The following is a 19,396-nucleotide window of genomic DNA, read 5'->3' as shown; positions in this document are numbered from 1 at the left end:
TCATGTGCTGTAACCAAATTTTTCTAGCATTAAAATTACAGGTAACTTGATCAACTACAAATGGGTATGTTTTAGTCAGAAATTTGGTTTTCATTAAATTACTCGAAAACTATTAGAGGTAGCTTAACGTGATCTCTTTGTTGTTATTTTTAAGTTGAACTGAAGCAACATACAAATTTTTACATTTCTAATCTATAGCGCCTTCTATTATTCTTAAAGACATGGATTCTGACTACAATTTTTATTCTATTATGTTGAAACTTGCACCATTTAATTTTGACATGCATTGGCACATTATGACCAAATTCTGGTTTTATATCTTTATTATCTAGGGCCAATTAATTTCTTCTTAAAAGGGTACTTTTATGAAAACTATTGATTTAATTACTTTAAGACTTGACAATTAAAACGTTATTACATTAACGTATATGTTAGAAAAGTATGGAAAAGAAATTTTGGCTTTCAGTTTTATACGTAATTATGGTGCAGTAGTTGTGCGCTACTCACAGACGCATAAAGGTGACGTGGCGCCACCATCAGTGAACTGGGGTAAGTCCCGGCACACTCGCACGCCTCTGTATAATCACAAAAGATACAGCACTTGTTTCGCTTCATTACCCTCTACACATTTTAGTGAAAATTTTTATTTTTGAACAAAATTAAATATTTAGAAACAAGGAACGTAATTCCAACTCATCTCTTTTAAAATGAAATTAATGTTTAGAAAACACCTTACCTCTAGAATGAGATTTTCACTCTGCAGCGGAGTGTGCGCTGATATGAAACTTCCTGGCAGATTAAAACTGTGTGCCCGACCGAGACTCGAACTCGGGACCTTTGCCTTTCGCGGGCAAGTTCTCTACCAACGGAGCTACCGAAGCACGAGTTCGAAGCCGAGTTCGAGTCTCGGTCGGGCACACAGTTTTAATCTGCCAGGAAGTTTCATATCAGCGCACACTCCGGTGCAGAGTTAAAATCTCATTCTGGAAACATCCCCCAGGCTGTGGCTAAGCCATGTCTCCGCAATATCCTTTCTTTCAGGAGTGCTAGTTCTGCAAGGTTCGCAGGAGAGCTTCTGCAAAGTTTGGAAGGTGGGAGACGAGGTACTGGCAGAAGTGGAGCTGTGAGTATCGGCCGTGAGTCGTGCTCGGTAGCTCAGTTGGTAGAGCACTTGCCCGCGAAAGGCAAAGGTCCCGAGTTCGAGTCTCGGTCGGGCACATAGTTTTAATCTGCCAGGAAGTTTTACACCTTACCTCTGCTGGTACACATACTAAATAATCAGGTTTATACACACTTGGAAAACACGACATAAAAGACTTTCACAAAATCATTTGAATAAATTACGTAGAAACATTAAATAAAATGCTCAATAATTACAAAAATTATTACATTTTTTTCATTAATCTTTCAGTCTTTACCTGAAAGAGAAACACCTATAAATTTTTCAGTTTACAGTACTCACATTTTCATCAGAATCATAGACAGTAAAGTGGGTGTCCGTACGACACTTTCGCTAAATAATTAGAAATATTGGGGGGGGGGGGGGGAAGAGTTAACATTTTCATTTTATTTTATTATGAAAAGGAAAGGGTATGATTCACTAAAGATCGGGTCGTCCTTGCGTCCATTTCCACTACAACTTGTAGTTAGTCTTCCCTGGAGCCTCCACGTCCCTGAGAAACACATAACAAAGCCTAAGCTGTTGTTCTCATCTTACATCTAAGGGGGGAAGAAAGCACAATTTATAGTCTATTTCCTGGCGATCCATCTAATAACTGAGATGTTGTCAGAAGGAAATTAGCAACAAGTTACATCCAAGAAAAACGAGAGATTTTACTCCATAATTCATTCTGAATCACAAACTTTGGATTTATGCTTTTCCTTTTATGATAAATCATAGTTTTTATGTATTCAAATTACCTTTACGTTCTTAAATAGTGACTTTTAGGCTGATTTGCGGTTTCTTTTATTACTGTAACTTAGAAGATAGAGTAACCTCAGCATGTGTTTTTATTTTCAACATATCGGTATTTTATGATTTGTATTCCCCAACATATTTGTAGGATTCTGTCGCGCTTGGGTAGTTCGATTGATAGAGCATTTGCCCGCGATAGGCAAAGGTCCCGAGTTCGAGTGTCGGTCCGGCACACAGTTTTAATCTGCCAGGAGGTTTCAATAAAAATAGATTCGAAGACAGAAACTGTTACTAACAACTTTGCTGACCTACAACTTGCATGTAGAGACATACTCCGGTCGGTAGGGCAGTTGAACTCGGAAGTGAGTGAAGTACAAGAAACTCTGTCTGAACTGAGTAAAAATAGAATTACAACAAAGTAAAACGACGCTGAAACGTGATTTTTCTCAGTGGAAGCATGAGGTGGAAGAACACTTAGGCAAACTGGAAAACGAACTGTCAGTTGAGCGCAATAATGCAGGCATAAGCCCAGCAGCTGTATCAACAAACAATTCGCACATGCATTTACCGTCTCCACAATCGGATGTGTCGTACAGAGAAACACCGTACAACACTTACACAAATGAGTGGTATTCATCGAGTGATACGGGGTCAGAAAATGCTTTGACGAACATCTAGTTACAGGAGAGTTTGCTCAAGCATCGTCAGTTTCAGACGCACAACCCAGACAAGAAAGAGGGTCAACACTCCGTTGTTTTTATAAAGAGTTTCAGAGAGATACTGCCCTGATCTTGGACAGACACTCAGAGAATACAGTTTGTTGCCTCATGCGTAAAAGGAGAATGTGCGCTGTGGGTATCTGAAATTTTAAAGAAATTTGAAACGTATAAACAATTCGAGAGGGCTTTTCTTATCAAAGTTCTGGTCTCCAGACAAGCAAGAGAGATTGAGAAAAGAAGTGTGCTCACCTGAGGTTTACAACAGCAAACAAGGTATTCTAAGCAATACTTCGAGAAATATATCAACGCCACAAGATATTGGATGATCCCATATCAGTAAAAGAAGTTATTTGAATTTTAAAGGTAAAATAACATTTAAATTTAAAAGCTATTGAAAGAAGCTGAAAATGACATTGAGCAGTTCATGTCTGTTGTTGACTCGATAGACACACAGCAGTGGACTTAAGACAACGGGTAGGCTAATAGTAAGGACAAAGCGTACCACAATAATAGTAGTAATGTGAGCCAGAACCGAAACCAAAACAATAACGGCATCGGTAATCGGAATGGAAATAACCGAAATACATCACAGCAATGTCATAGAAGTAACCATGCACAGGAAGGTAACAACCGACAGCACTTCTAAAAGAAAAGGAAGGCTGACGATATTCAGAGTAATCCCGGTTAACGGAATGAGAACCACAGGAATAATCAGGGTAACAAAATAATGCCACAAACATGGTCAAACAACGTATAAGCAAATTGACAATCGAATACTGCATCACCAAACAGTGGGCAACATCATTCGATTCAGAATAATAACCCAAATAAAAGTAATCAGAATAACAGTAATAATACTGTGAACTGTTTAGTAAAAAACCAAACCCGTGAGGCTAATTGAAGTGTTTGGAAATAATCAAACTTCAAATACCCTGCTAATAAACTAATTTCGATCATATCGAGCTCTTGGATAGCGATCGTGGGTAGTGTAGGGGGCACTAAAACAGATCCATTTGATGCGTTATAATAATTGTGCTGATATTCGTGATGAATTGTTCTCTGAGGAAAATTCCGACACAAAGGAAAACAATACATTGGTACAGACTGCAGTTGAAGCTGAATCAGGTAAAATATCTACAGTAGTAATAATTGACACCGGTTCATCGGCCAACGTTCTTTCCTAGTGTTTATTTAAACAAATTTTGGAATCAGATTGCTTTAGTGAGCAGCAGAGAAATTAACTATCTAATGTCTTGTATAGACATCTACGACTCTCTGCAGAAAAGTCAGGTATAATAAAAGGAAACGTATATCACATGCAAGTTAAGCCTCATGAAACGTCACACAACCTATACGATTTATTGGACCATGAGACAGGCAGTAAACAAAGAAATCAAGAAAATGCTTGAATTGGGTATAGTAGAAACATCCTATGAAACAAAATTAGCAGTTTATATCCACGCAAGAATCTCGAGAAATTTATTTCGTAAATGTAGCTTTTGTATTGTATATATCAGAGTAAATATTTGATTTCTATTTTCATGTACATAGTACAGCTAGTTGTGAGAAGGAAAGTGTCAAAACCGTTATATGGATGTTGTAAAGAGAAGCGGAAATGCATTCAAAAAACACTAAAAATTGATTGAAAAACTCAATTTTACTTGTAAAACCAAAACCTGTCTTATAAAGACACCTCATGTGATAAACTGTAAATAGCAGTATAGTTTTCTAGACAGAATTTGTGTATAGTGCGTTACTTTTATGATTATTTATTTACTCTTTGTCTCCAAAATATTTGACTAGTTGTAAATACTGTAACTATACATGCCAGAAGTACCCGTCCCACAAGCTCAATATAAAGGATTTGAATTATAGTAGATGTACTCGTGTACGTAAATACTAAAGGACTATTTTCTATAGGATGATGTCCAGTGTGAATGCTTACCCATCAGGCAAGGGGCTCAGTAATCAATCTTGCGATTAAACTATGTGCTTATTTTGGCACTTACTGATGCCTTCAGACATTAGTTTTGCATTTCAGAGTTACTTTTATGCGTGATTTCTTATGAGTATGGAGCAAGATCGGGAATGGCTCTTGAACTGGGTTGTCTTGGAACAAAGATATAATATGAGTGCTACATACTTACGAAACACATACATGTAAAGAACTGTCGCATAACCTCATAAAATAATGACCAAACACAATTCACATCACAAATTTTGAAAGATATTGCAAAAACTGATATAATTAATGTCATCTACAGCCCTGTTCTTATGTAAGTATTAAACAAATAATGTGAGGTGATGTCATATCCAACGATTCTCCACACAGAGAACACACAAGCTAATCTGGGCATTGTATTTAACACATAGCTTCAATATCAGCTTAATTTCTACATCTACATCTGTATCTACATGGATACTCTGCAAATCACATTTAAGTGTCTGGTAGAGGGTTCATCGAACCACCTTCACAATCCTCTATTATTCTAGTCTCGTATAGCGCGCGGAAAGAATGAACACCCACATCTTTCCGTACGAGTTCTGATTTCCCTATTTCATCGTGGTGATAGTTTCTTCCTATGTAGGTCGGTGCCAACAAAATATTTTCGCATTCAGAGGAGAAAGTTGGTGATCGGAATTAAATGAGAAGATTCCGTTGCAACGAAAACACCTTTCTTTTAATAATGTCCAGCCCAAATCCTTTATCATTTCAGTGACACTCTCTCCCATATTTCGCGATAATACAAAACGTGCTCTCCTTCTTTAAAAATTTTCGATGTACTCCGTCAGTCCTATCAAGTAAGGATTCCACACCCCGCGGCAGTATTCTAAAAGAGGACGGACAAGCCTAGTATAGGCAGTCTCTTTAGTAGATCTGTTACATGTTCTAAGTATGCTGCCAATAAAACGCAGCCTTTGGCTAGCCTTCACCACAACATTTTCTATCTGTTCCTTCCAACTTAAGTTATTCGTAATTATAATTCCTATGTATTTACTTGAATTTACGGCCTTTAGATTTGACTGATTTGTCATGTAAACCGAGTTTAATGAATTCTTTTTAGCACTCATGTGGAAGACCTTACAGTTTTCGGTATTTAGGGTGTACTGCCAATTTTCGCACCATTCAGATATCATTTCTAAATCGTTTTGAAGTTTGTTTTGATCTTCGGATGACTTTATCCGTCGATAAACGAGAGCGTCATCTGCAAACAACCTAAGACGGCTGTTCAGATTGTATCCTAAATCCAGCCAAGGGCCTATAACACTACCTTGGGGAATGCCAGCAATCACTTCTGATTTACTAGATGACTTTCCGGCAATTAATACAAACTGTGACCTCTCTGACAGAAAATGACAAATCCAGACGCATAACTGAGACGATATTTCATAAGCACGCAATTATACTACAAGCCGCCTGTGTGGTGCAGTGTCAAAAGCCTTCCGGAAATCCAGAAATAAGGAATCGATCTGAAATCCCATGTCAAGAGCACTCAGCACTTCATGCAAATAAAGAGCTAGTTGTGTTTCACAGGAACGATGTTTTCTAAACCCATATTGACTGAGTGTCAATAGATCGGTCTTTTGGTAATTCATGATGTTCGAACACAATATATGTTGAAAAATTCTGCTGCATATCGACGTTAATGATATGGGCCTGTAATTAAGTGGATTACCCCTACTACCTTTCTTCACTACTGGTGTGATCTGTGGAATTTTCCAGTCTTTGGGTACGGCTCTTTCGATGAGTTAACGGTTGTATATGTTTGTTAAGTATGGAGCTAATGCATCATCATTCTCTCAAAGAAGCCTAATTGGTATACAGTCTGGACCAGAAGACTTGCTTTTATAAAATGATTTGAGTTGCTTCCCTACTCCCAGGATATTTACTTCTACGTTACTCATGTTGGCAGCTGTTCATGATTCGAATTCTGGAATATTTACTTTGTCTTCTTTTGGGAAGGCATTTCCGAAGGCTGTGTTTAGTAACTCTGCTTTGGCAGCACTGTCTTCGACAGTATCTATTGTTGTCAAAGATTTCCAATTTTCGGGATTTTGCGTCTGTTCAATTTTGGGATGTTTGTTTCGTTGTTTCTGCAACAATATTCTAACCCATTTTGTGTACCAAGGAGGAACAGCTCCGTCGATTGATAATTTATTTGGTATAAATCTTTCAATTGCTGCCGATACCATTTCTTTAAATTCCAGCCACATCTGGTCTACACTTACTTCATTAATTTGTAATGAGTGGAGATTGTGTCTCAGGAAGGCGTCAAGTGAATTTTTGTCTGCTTTTTTGCATAGGTATATTTTTCGTTTATTTTTGGAGGATTTGGGGATTAGAATATTCAATCTCGCTACTACAGCCCTGTGTTCACTAATCCCTGAATCGGTTTTGATGCTCGTTATTAACTCAGGATTATTTGTTGCTAAGAGGTGAAGTGTCTTTTCACAACCGTTTACTATTCGCATGGACTCATGAACTAGCTGCTCAAGATAATTTTCGGAGAATGCCTTTATCACAATTTCGGATGATGTTTCATCCGTGCCTCCAGAATGAAACATGTATTTTCGCCAACGTATCAAGGGTACATTAAAGTCACCACCAACTATAATCGCATGTGTCGGGTATGCATTTGAAATCAAAGTCAAGTTTTTTTGAACTTTTAAGCAACTATATCATCTGAATTAGGGAGGTCGCAAAAAGGACCCAATTATTATTTTATTCCGGTTGCCAAGAAAGACCTCTGCCAATACTAACTCGAAGGAACTATCTACTTCAATTTCGCGAGTAGATAAACTACTTCTAACAGCAACAAACACGTCACCTCCAACCGCATTTAGCCAATCCTTTTGGAACGCTGTTAGGTCCTTGGCAAAAATTTCTGCTGAGCTTATATCCGGCTTTAGCCAGCTTTCAGCGCCTATAACTATTTGAGCAACAGTGCTTTCTATTAGTCCTTGGAGCTCTGGTATTTTCCCAACTCAGCTACGACAATTTACAACTGGTTGTCGTATGTACGTTCTCCCTGTGTTCGGCCTGCACCCTTTGTGACTGAAGCCCTTCTCGTGTTTTCCCGAGGCCCTCTAACCTAAAAAACAGGCCAGTCCATGCCACACAGCTCCTGCTACTCTTATGGCCGCCTCCTGCGTATAGTGGACACCTGACCGGTTCAGCGGAATCCGGAACCCAACCACCCTTTGGTGCAAGTCGAGGAATCTGCAGCCTGCATGGTCGCATAACCGTCTGAACCTCTAATTAAGACCTTCCACTCGGCTCTGTCCAGAGGTCCGCAATCGGTCCTGTCGACTATGCTGCAAATGGTCAGCTCTGCTTTCATCTTGCAAGCAAGACTGGTGGCCTTTACCACTTCTATTAGAAGCTCGAAATCAGAGAGAATCTCTTCTGGTCTAAAGTGACACACATCTTTGGTACCGACGTGAGCAACCACCTGCAGTTGACTGCATCCTGTATTCTTCATGGCTTCTGGGAGTACCCGTACCACACGTGGAATGACTCCACCCGGTTGCACACGGAGTGCACATTGGTTTTATTTCCCTCCTTGGGAGCCGTGTCCCTGAGGGGCCCCATAACGCGCCTAATGATGGAGCTCCAAGCTGTCAATAATCGTACCGTGATCGTCGGGATCTTGTAGGCTGAGAGGTTTTGCTCTGAAACAGGACAGGCGACAGAATGTGGCTCAGCGACAGCGTCAGCCACAGACAGCACCTGGAACCTGTTTGTCAGACAAACCGGGGTGGCCTTGCGTTCGGCCGTCTGGGAAGTCTTCCACCGCCTGCTACGCCCTGGGGCGACCTCCCAGTCGACCAGAGGTGAGGGGTCAACCTCAGTGCGAGCAGTAACTGGGCTGGCCACTGGTGAGGACCGATCGGAGGACTCGGACGTGCTGGATATGCGTTGGATCCCCACAGCCGGCCCACACAAGTGGTGCCCATCCACTGCAGCCTCAAACTGTGTAACCGAAGCCATCACAACCTGAAGCTGAGAGCGAAGTGTCACCCGCTCACCTTGCATCCGCACACAACATTCACATTCCCTGTCTATACTAACGACGGTGGAAAACTAAACTACGCTGATAAACGGACTATCGGTACGTTCTGCGCAACTCTTCTGTAGATCCTGACGAAAACGCAAGAACTGCGTCTAATAAATTACATTTTACATCTACATCTACAACCATACTCCGCAAGCCTCCTGACGGTGTGTGGCGGAGGGGTACCTTGAGTACCTCTATTGGTTCTCCCTTCTATTCCAGTCTCGTATTGTTCGTGGAAAGAAGGATTGTCGGTTTGCTTCTGTGTGGGCTCTAATCTCTCTGATTTTATCCTCATGGTCTCTTCGCGAGATATACGTAGGAGGGAGCAATATACTGCTTGACTCTTCGGTGAAGGTATGTTCTCGAAACTTCAACAAAAACCCGTACCGAGCTAATGAGCGTCTCTCCTGCAGAGTCTTCCACTGGAGTTTATATATCACCTCCGTAACGCTTTCGCGATTACTAAATGATCCTGTAACGAAGCGCGCTGCTCTCCGTTGGATCTTCTCTATCTCTTCTATCAACTCTATAAGGTACAGATCCCACACTGCTGAGCAGTATTCAAGCAGTGGGCGAACAAGCGTACTGTAACCTACTTCCTTTGTTTTCGGATTGCATTTCCTTAGGATTCTTCCAATGAGTCTCAGTCTGGCATCTGCTTTACCAACGATCTACTTTATACGATCATTCCATTCAAAAAAGCTCCTAATGGGTACTCCCAGATATTTTATGGAAATAACTGCTTCCAGTTGCTGACCTGCTATTTTGTAGCTAAATGATAAGGGATCTATCTTTCTATGTATTCGCAGCACCTTACACTTGTCTACATTGAGATTCAATTGCCACTCCCTGCACCATGCGTCAATTCGTTGCAGATCCTCCTGCATTTCTGGACAATTTTCCATTGTTACAACCTCTCGTTATACCACAGCATCATCCGCAAAAAGCGTCTGTGAACATCCGATGTCATCCACAAGGCAATTTATGTATATTGTGAATAGCTACGTTTCTACGACACTACCTTGCGGCACACCTGAAATCACTCTTACTTCGGAAGACTTCTCTCCATTGAGAATGACATGCTGCGTTCTGTTATCTAGGAACTCTTCAATCCAATCACACAATTGGTCTGATAGTCCATATGCTCTTACTTTGTTCATTAAACGACTGTGGGGAACTGTATCGAACGCCTTGCGGAAGTCAAGAAACACGGCATCTACCTGGGAACCCGTGTCTATGGCTCTCTGAGTCTCGTGGACGAATAGCGCGAGCTGGGTTTCACACGAACGTCTTTTTCGAAACCCATGCTGATTCCTACAGAGAAGATTTCTAGTCTCCACAAAAGTCATTATACTCGTACATAATACGTGTTCCAAAGTTCTACAACTTATCGACGTTAGAGATATAGGTCTATAGTTCTGCATATCTGTTCGATGACCCTTCTTGAAAACGGGGATGACCTGCGCCCTTTTCCAATCTATGGAACGCCACGCTCTTCTAGAGACCTACGGTACACCGCTGCAAGAAGGGGGGGCAAGTTCCTTCGCGTACTCTGTGTAAAATCGAACTGGTATCCCATCAGGTCCAGCGGCCTTTCCTTTTCTGAGCAATTTTAATTGTTTCTCTATCCATCTGTCGTCTATTGCGATACCTACCATTTTGTCATCTGTGCGACAATCTAGAGAAGGAACTACAGTGCAGTCTTCCGCTGTGAAACAGTTTTGGAAAAAGACATTTAGTATTTCGGCCTTTAGTCTGTCATCCTCTGTTTCAGTACCATTTTGGTCACAGAGTGTCTGGACATTTTGTTTTGATCCACCTACCGCTTTGACATAAGACAAAAATTTCTTAGGATTTTCTGCCAAGTCAGTACATAGAACTTTACTTTCGAATTCATTGAATGCCTCTTGCATAGCCCTCCTCACACTACATTTCGCTTCGCGTAATTTTTGTTTGTCTGCAAGGCTTTGGCTATGTTTATGTTTGCTGTGAAGTTCCCTTTGCTTCCGCAGCAGTTTCCTAACTCGGTTGTTGTACCACGGTGGCTCTTTTCCATCTCTTACGATCTTTCTTGGCACATACTCATCTAACGCATATTGTACGATGGTTTTGAAATTTTGTCCACTGATCCTCAACTCTATCTGTACTTGAGACAAAACTTTTGTGTTGAGCCATCAGGTACTCTGAAATCTGCTTTTTGTCACTTTTGCTAAACAGAAAAATCTTCCTAGCTTTCTTAATATCCCTATTTACGGCTGAAATCATCGATGCAGTAACCGCTTTATGATCGCTAATTCCCTGTTCTGCGTTAACTGTTTCAAATAGTTCGGGCCTGTTTGTCACATTAATACATAGAGACTCAAAAACCTAACTACCGAAGCACTCAGGTGAAACTAAATAATTCGCCTCTGATTAGGTACTTGTAATATGTCACAAAATCGGTTTACTTCCCGGCGCAAACGAAAAGCGAGGTCTGCGACTATTAGCTATTAATTTAACACGCAGAAATTCAAGAAAGTAAACTAATTAGGCACACAAATGATATCATCATATTCGCTCCTGGTTAGGAACTCGTAAAAGTCACAATATCGGTTACTTCTCTGTTGCTGCTTGTGACTGAGTCGGCTGCTGCTGCCTGACTTACTTGCTGACTTAAAAGTACACTACTGGCCATTAAAACTGCTGCACGAAGATGAAATGCAGATGATAAACGGGTACGCATTGTACAAATATATTATACTAGAACTGACATGTGCTTACATTTTCACGCAATTTGGGTGCATACATCCTGAGAAATCAGTACCCAGAACAACCATCTCTGGCCCTAATAACGGCCTTTATACTCCTGGGCATTGAGTCAAACCGAGCTTGGATGGCGTGTACAGGATCAGTTGCCCATGCAGCTTCAACACGATCCTACAGTTCATCAAGAGTAGTGACTGTCGTATTTTGACGAGCCAGTTGCTCGGCCACCATTGACCAGACGTTTTCAGTTGGTGAGAGAACTGGAGAATTTGCTGGCCGTATCGAGAAAGGCCTGTACAGGACGTGCAACATGCGGTCGTGCATTATCCTGTTGAAATGAAGGTTTCGCAGGGGTCGAATGAAGGGTAGAGCCACCGGTAGTAACTCATCTGAAATGTAACGTCCACTGTTCAAAGTGCCGTCAATGCGAACAAGAGGTGACCGAGACGTGTAACCAATGGCTCCCTATACCATCACGCCGGGTAATACGCCAGTATGACGATGACGAATACACGCTTCCAATGTGCGTTCACCGCGATGTCGCCAAACACGGATGCGACCATCAAGATGCTGTAAGCAGAACCAGGGTGCATCCGAAAAAATGACGTTTTGCCATTCGTGCACCGTGATTCGTCGTTGAGTACACCATCGTAGGCGCTCCTGTCTGTGATGCAGCATCAAGGGTAACCGCAGCCATGGTCTCCGAGCTGATAGTCCATGCTGCTGCAAACGTCGTCGAACTGTTTGTGCAGATGGTTGTTGTCTTGCATACGTCCCCATCGGTTGACTCAGGGATCGAGACGTGGCTGCACGATCCGTTACAGTCATGCGGATAAGATGCCTGTCATCTCGACTGCTAGTGATACGTGGCCGTTGGGATCCAGCACGGCCTTCCGTATTACCCTCCTGAAACCACCGATTCCATATTCTGCTAACAGTCATTGGATCTCTACCAACGCGAGCAGCAGTGTCGCGGTAAGATAAACCGCAATCGCGATAGGCTGCTATCCGACCTTTATCAAAGTCGGAAACGTGATGGTACGCATTTCTCCTCCCTACACGAGACATCTTAACAACTTTTCACCTGGCAACGCCGGATAACTGCTGTTTGTGTATGAGAAATCGGTTGGAAACTTTCCTCATGTGAGCACGTTGTAGGTGTCGCCACCGGCGCCAACCTTGTGTGAATGCTCTTGAAAGCTAATTAGTTGAATGTCACAGCATCTTCTTCCTTTCGGTTAAATTTCGCGTCTGCAGCACATCTTCATGGTGTAGCAATTTTAATGACCAGTAGTGTATATATGTAATTGCTGATGAGCAACAAAACTAATGCCAAAGGCAGTACTATTAAAGACTTTCAGAGAAAGCCGTTGCACTTTAACTTTGTGTGCAAATAAACAAAACTGTGCAACGGAAGTAGTCTGTGATAACAGTGAACATACTAGTGTTGTAAAGTGCATAATAAAGTTGACGCTTACCATCAGTGAAATGTTCAATCACGTGTGCATGTGCAGTATCCGGTGTAGAAACTCTTCGGTAAGGCACAAGCAGCCGTGCAAGAGAGTTCGCACTGCAACGACCGAATGTACACAGACAGCCTGCAGCCTGCAGCTTCGACAATGTTCCGCGCGAAGCTCTGGATTGTCAAATGGTTCAAATGGCTCTGAGCACTATGGGACTCAACTGCTGAGGTCATTAGTCCCCTAGAACTTAGAACTAGTTAAACCTAACTAACCTAAGGACATCACAAACATCCATGCCCGAGGCAGGATTCGAACCTGCGACCGTAGCGGTCTTGCGGTTCCAGACTGCAGCGCCTTTAACCGCACGGCCACTTCGGCCGGCCTCTGGATTGTCAACGAGGAATGTGAGCCACGTGATCGCCCAGTACTAGCAGCATTTCAAAACATGGGAGACTTGTCACCGATAAGCTGTGAACGCTCTTTTAGTGCAAATACTGGTAGCGTAATACGTGAATAAATAAACTGCAATACTCGTTGCAAGGAAATAACAGTCATGATGCAATCGGAAAGAAACGGCAACCTGGACAACAGTACAGTTCGTAAAACTTCACTGCGGCAAACAAAACGCAAACAAAAGAATGTAAACTGTCACCAAGAACAGAATATAGAATCATAATATGTATCCATATTGAACCGTGGATTTGGTTGGTTCAAATGGCTCTGAGCACTATGGGACTTATCTTCTAAGGTCATCACTCCCCTAGAACTTAGAACTACTTAAACCTAACTAACCTACGGACATCGCACACACCCATGCACGAGGCAGGATTCGAACCTGTGATCGTAGCAGTCGCACGGTTCCAGACTGAAGCGTCTAGAACCTCTCGGCTACCGCAGCCGGCGAACCGTGGATTTATTTTCAAAGAATATTCTTAAGAATTTGTTTTATTTACTAGCGATTCATTAAGAACATTAACACATTAAATCACAGTATGTGAGCGTGAAAGTAGTTGCCAGGGAGTAACTGATGAAATTATAAGCAGATTCCTTTTTAACAAATGGTAATTTATTCACTTGAATGGTGCCTAAAGCATTTTTTAAAAGAAACAGATTTAAAATTATAATCAGAAAGCACCCTCTAAATATCAAGTTACAGTATATTCAGAGGCAGAAGCAAACAAATTTTTGACTGTATGAGCTTTCGGGCTAAGAACCTTTCCGCTCCCTTTTGACACGGCCATAGTTACGACCGCTCACAACAACCTCTGAAAGACTACCCTGGTGCAAATCTGCAACACAACAGATTACTTTAAACTAACAGTTTTAACAACTCACACAAGCACACAAACTATGCACCCCGTACGAGGGATGGAAATGGTACAAAACTCTAAAATTAAAAAATTAACTTTCCCACCGAAGGTGCAACTTGATTTTAACTTCTAAGAAAAGTCTTACGGTGGAACAGTGGCAACTTTATATTCTAAAATTACCATTTAAATAAAAGCCCATGAAATGCAATCTGATATCAAATTATACAAGGTTGGCCAAACAAGTTAACATACTCAACAGTACACAGATACCGCCTCTCAAGATGATAGGCAAGATCAAAACATATTTCAGGAATTATGCCGTTAAACTCCTAGCAACAAATTCGTCAACACCAAAACCGACAAACATTACAGAGGCAGCTTCGGACGACAGACAGACACTAACTGCCTAACAAATGCGTACGAGATACAGAAGAGCAAGCTTGGGGACGAGAGACTGACCTAGAAAACAAGTAAAATATAACAAGAGTAAATCACACAACACATCACTCTCCCGAACCGCCCACTGCCAGCGGCATCAACGGACGCAGGAAGGCGCGCCGATATCCCGTCTTTCCTGGTCCGCACCAACCGACCGATTGCCCGCTGCTCCGTCAGCGACTGCTGCTCCGTCGCGACTGCACTGCTGGTGCGTCTCCCACTCACTTCCAGGAATACGACGGCGAAAATACTGGCTCGGACCCAACCATGCAGAGGAAACACGCCCACTCCCAAAACGACATCCCTGCACCTGGAAAGACCCGAGCCAAGCTCCACAGGATGGTAACTGAAGGGGCCCAGAAGCGCTCGGAGAACCAGTTACACCACGGCGTTGCTGCTCGCACCGGCCAGATGTCGTGGGTTGACTCCTGTTACCCGTAGCTATACGCCACCGCCCACTGGACTCAGGTTGCGACCTCACATGCGCCGACGCTCAAGACGGACAAGTCATCTTGTGTCTCAGTGCGCGACCGACCAACCGATCGATCCAACCGCCAATGCCCATTGCCTGAGCAAACGTGGACTGGCAGCCTAACGCGCAGACTCAGATCCAGCTACTAAGGCCCGACCGGGCGACCACTCGCTGAGTTCTCTTACTGGAGGAGTGGAAAGACTCTCATTTTGACGGCTTTAAAGGTTGATCCGATCGAGAGACATACTAGCACTCCAGAAGTCAGACCGACACTAACTGCCTCACAAATTCGGACGAGAGACAGACTAGAAAGCTGGGGACGGGAGACTGACCCAGACTGACCGACTGGCGAGTTTTTTTTTTTTTTTCTTTATTGATTTCAATTCCCCCCGAAGGGGGCGGGCTGGCAGCAGCTTACTACGCTGCTCTATAGCCTACAGACTTTTTTGAAATAAAGGAAGAAGAACGAAACAAGGAAAAACAGGCGATAAAATGGTGATGTAAAGTGCAAAATGGCGTACAATTGCGGAAAGTTAAAACAGAAAGCAAAAGGGGTTGGCAATGTAGATAAAATTAACACAGGAATCAGACAAGTAACATAGTAGACACACAATTAAAAAACATGGCGACAGTCTGGTTTCTGTTCGCAAGAGATAAAAGGCACACCCAGCGACAGTATGATGGCCGTTCGCAAGTCCCAAAAAACACGACACGGAACACTCACTGAAAACACGCACTGTAGAACACTCACTGTAGAACACTGCACGAAAGGGGCAGCACAAAGACGACACTCCTGAGCCAAAGGCAGATGGGGGGGGGGGGAACTGCAGGAGGGGGAAAAACAAGGAGGGAGGAGAGGAAAAAACGAAAAGGGGGGGGGGGACCAAGGAGGGAGAGGTCTAATAAAGGGGGAAATGGAAATGAAATGAGCGTTTGGCGTCATTGGCCGGGAGGCCCCTCGCGGGGCAGGTCCGGCCGCCATATCGCAGGTCTTATTACAGTCGGCGCCACATTGGGCGACCTGCACGCCGGATGGGGATGAAATGATGATGAACACAACACAACACCCAGTCCCTGAGCGGAGAAAATCTCCGACCCAGCCGGGAATCGAACCCGGGCCCAGAGGACGGCAATCCGTCACGCTGACCACTCAGCTACTGGGGCGGACATAAAGGGGGAGAAGGGCAGACACGAGAGGGAATGAGAGGAGGCAGAGGAGGGAAATGGAAAAGGACGTGGGGGAGAGAAGGGGGCAAAGAGAGGGGATGTGGGGAAGAAAGAGGATGGAAGGGGAGGAGAGGGAGCCCGGGAAAAGGACAGAGGAAAGGAGGGGGAGTGAGGATCAGAGTTGATAGGAGGGGTAAATGGAGGGAGAGAGGGCATCCTCTGGGAGGGGGAGTTGATGGAAGCCACCTTGGGAAAGGAGATGTAGGGTGTAGAGATGGAGGGTAGGGGGGACACAACGGTGAAGACGTGGCAGGGGGCAGGGATCGGAGAGGAGCAACTAGGGGGTGAGGGGGGTTCAAGACGGCGGGAGGTGTAGAGGATGCGGATATGTTCGAGGAATAGGAGCAGATGGGGGAGGACTGGCGAGCTCATAGCGCCCCTTAAAAGCACGTGAACAGGCAACCTTTCCCCTTTCCTACCAGAGGGAGACACCAAAGCTGCGATTGCCACAGCGGCGCCACCGCCAGAAACAGAGGGCGACTGCTTCACACAACGCGCTGCGGCGCGCTCTTCAAAACAGCAATTTTTACGACGGCTCACATATGATATGTACTAACACAACCACTTTCAGTCAAATGGCGTAATTGCATGTTTGCATATTAATGCTTAGTCGATTGTATTCTATGTGTCCCATACCTGAGATGTCTGTCCTGTGGAAGAACAACAACTAGTCACCTGTATCCAGTAACCAGCCACAAATCCTGGCATGTCTTCCTACGTTTCTGTTCGCACCTGAGGGTGCTGTCATCGACTACCATCTATCGGCAAGGACCATCGTTCCTGCAATCTGTCGCAAGATATACCATCGTATCTACAAATCATTGAATTCAACGTTCTAAAACTGTGAAAAATTCTCAATCAAACTCAATTTTGTAATTGTGAGAAAGAACGTTTTCGACACATTCACTTAATGAGACCTTTAAATGAAAAAAAAAAATTATGTGATAACGGCATTTTACACGAAAGAATTGTTTCAAAACGGAACATTTTATCTAATAATCCTGTTTGGCAAGTGTTATCACGAACATTTTATGGACCTTTGATTTTAATGTGTTTTCAAAACGACATTACAAAATGCCTATGAGTATCTGAAATATTTTTACTGTTTAGTAACATGTAAAATCTTATTGCCGGCCGGAGTGGCCGAGCAGTTCTAGGCGCTTCAGCCTGGAACGGCGCGATCGCTACGGTCGCAGGTTCGAATCCTGCCGCGTGCATGGATGTGTGTGATGTCCTTAGGTGGGTTAGGTTTAAGTAGTTCTAAGTTCTAGGGGACTGATGACCTCATAAGTTAAGTCCCATAGTGCTTAGAGCCATTTGAACCATTTTGAACCTTATTGTACTTCGCTATCCAAATATTCAAATAGTTTTCAGTGAACAAACAGGCCGAGAACTGTATGTTGATCACTTGGTTTTTTCCCCGTTTTCCATGGGACCGCGTCCGAACAGGTGGGTGAGTAATTACAGGTGGTGTACATGTTAGGCCGTGTCCTACCTAAGCGACAGAAGCTACCAACAGAGGTCGACAGCTTCAGGCTACAAAACACAACCGCTGGTGTAGTTACGGAAATGTACGTGAGCGACATGTGTGTCGCTGCCTTTCTTCCGCTGTAAATGGCGACGTTTGAATTCAAACATGTTTGAATCTTTTCGCTACATCATGCGCGACAGAAAGCGACAGCCACGTGTCATCTTGGAAAAGTAGTGAAGCGGACACGATGGCAGCAATGAAATACTTAGCATCCTATTTCAAGAAAAATATTCGGTGAAAAAAAAAAAATTTGATTCTTCCGCATCTTATAGCTTGATATCTTTGCTCGATAAAGGTCTGAATCTATTTTCGTTATTCGGCGTAGTTACTACGAAGCACGAATTTGAGTACATAGCTGCAGGAAATTTTTAAGAATCTGTAGAGGTAAAATCACATTGCGTAGACTTTCCGTATAGTTCATCTAGGCCATACATTATCGCTTATGAAATGCTACCAATACATGTAAATTGTATTTTAAGTTGAGACCGGAATAATATCTCTTTTCATTTTAGAGATATTGGTTGTTATATCCGCGGACTGGTCGCTCGTGGCGCGTCCGAACATTTCCTACGCTTCGGGAATCAAGTGACACTCGATACGTTTTTGTAAACGCGAGAGCAGAGCGAAAACAAAGACTCCCTATGAATTACACCACGAGGGTTTGTCCGAATTTTCATAGCCAAACCAAGAGAGCGAAAGAGAGAGAGAGAGAGAGAGACAGATAAACAGGGTAACAAAGTGACCAGCGTGAGTTCTAGTTTTGCATGAAAAAATTTAACTGCTTGCAAGTAATCGGGGTAATTAACGAAAACTTAATTAATGAGTTGCGGAAAAATTGAAATATTTCACGAAAAACTGCTGCCAAGCTACGTAAATGAAGTGTCAAAAATTTCATCTGTTTAATGCCTAGCTATTTTGCACATAAAATGATACATTGGTGCGGTATTTAAATGTCAGAAAGACGTACTTCGAATCAAGTACCAAAGTTAGGATTTTTGAGTAAAGAGAACGTTAGGAAAGGAAACGAGAAGTCTGTAAGATCATGCTTCCTGAATAAAACTTGAAAATAAAATGAAAGAAATCGGTCAAATATTTATAAAATGATTTGTGTAGAAGAAATAAGTAGATCAGAGAAATGTTCTATGTGCCTTTGAATGATGTTCGAAATCATGAACAGAAAATGAGGTGCACCAAACGTTTCCCTAATATTATTTATTTCATACTCTTTGGCAAATCATTTCACAATACGTGTGACTTTCTTTTCAAAAATTCTGTATGCTTTGCTTTTGCAGACTATTTTGATTAACTGGAACCCCTTGGCCTTAACACTGACTGCTGATGAATTACGTTCGCAATATCAAATATCTGTAAAATTTCATTGTTCCTTGTAAATTATTAGGAATTTAATGTGTGTGATACACTTGGATAGGTGTGTAGACACATAAAAAGATCAATTTCTTCGGCAAGACCTTCAAAATATCCTTAGCTATGCAGTGTAAACAGTATACATAAAACGT

The 19,396-nt window shown here is 42.7% G+C and overlaps 1 non-coding gene across 1 annotated transcript; it reads left to right on the top strand.

Annotated features, from left to right (window-relative positions):
• The first annotated feature begins 1,144 nt into the window (after window positions 1-1,144).
• Window positions 1,145-1,218, top strand: Trnas-cga. Its single transcript has one exon. It is a non-coding gene; the product is annotated as a tRNA-Ser (tRNA).
• Window positions 1,219-19,396: the final 18,178 nt, after the last annotated feature.

Source organism: Schistocerca piceifrons, chromosome 7 (assembly GCF_021461385.2).
Source record: "Schistocerca piceifrons isolate TAMUIC-IGC-003096 chromosome 7, iqSchPice1.1, whole genome shotgun sequence".
Taxonomy (NCBI): Eukaryota; Metazoa; Arthropoda; class Insecta; order Orthoptera; family Acrididae; genus Schistocerca; species Schistocerca piceifrons.
Note: the sequence above shows the minus strand (reverse complement) of the source record. Positions and strands in the feature narration are given on the sequence as shown.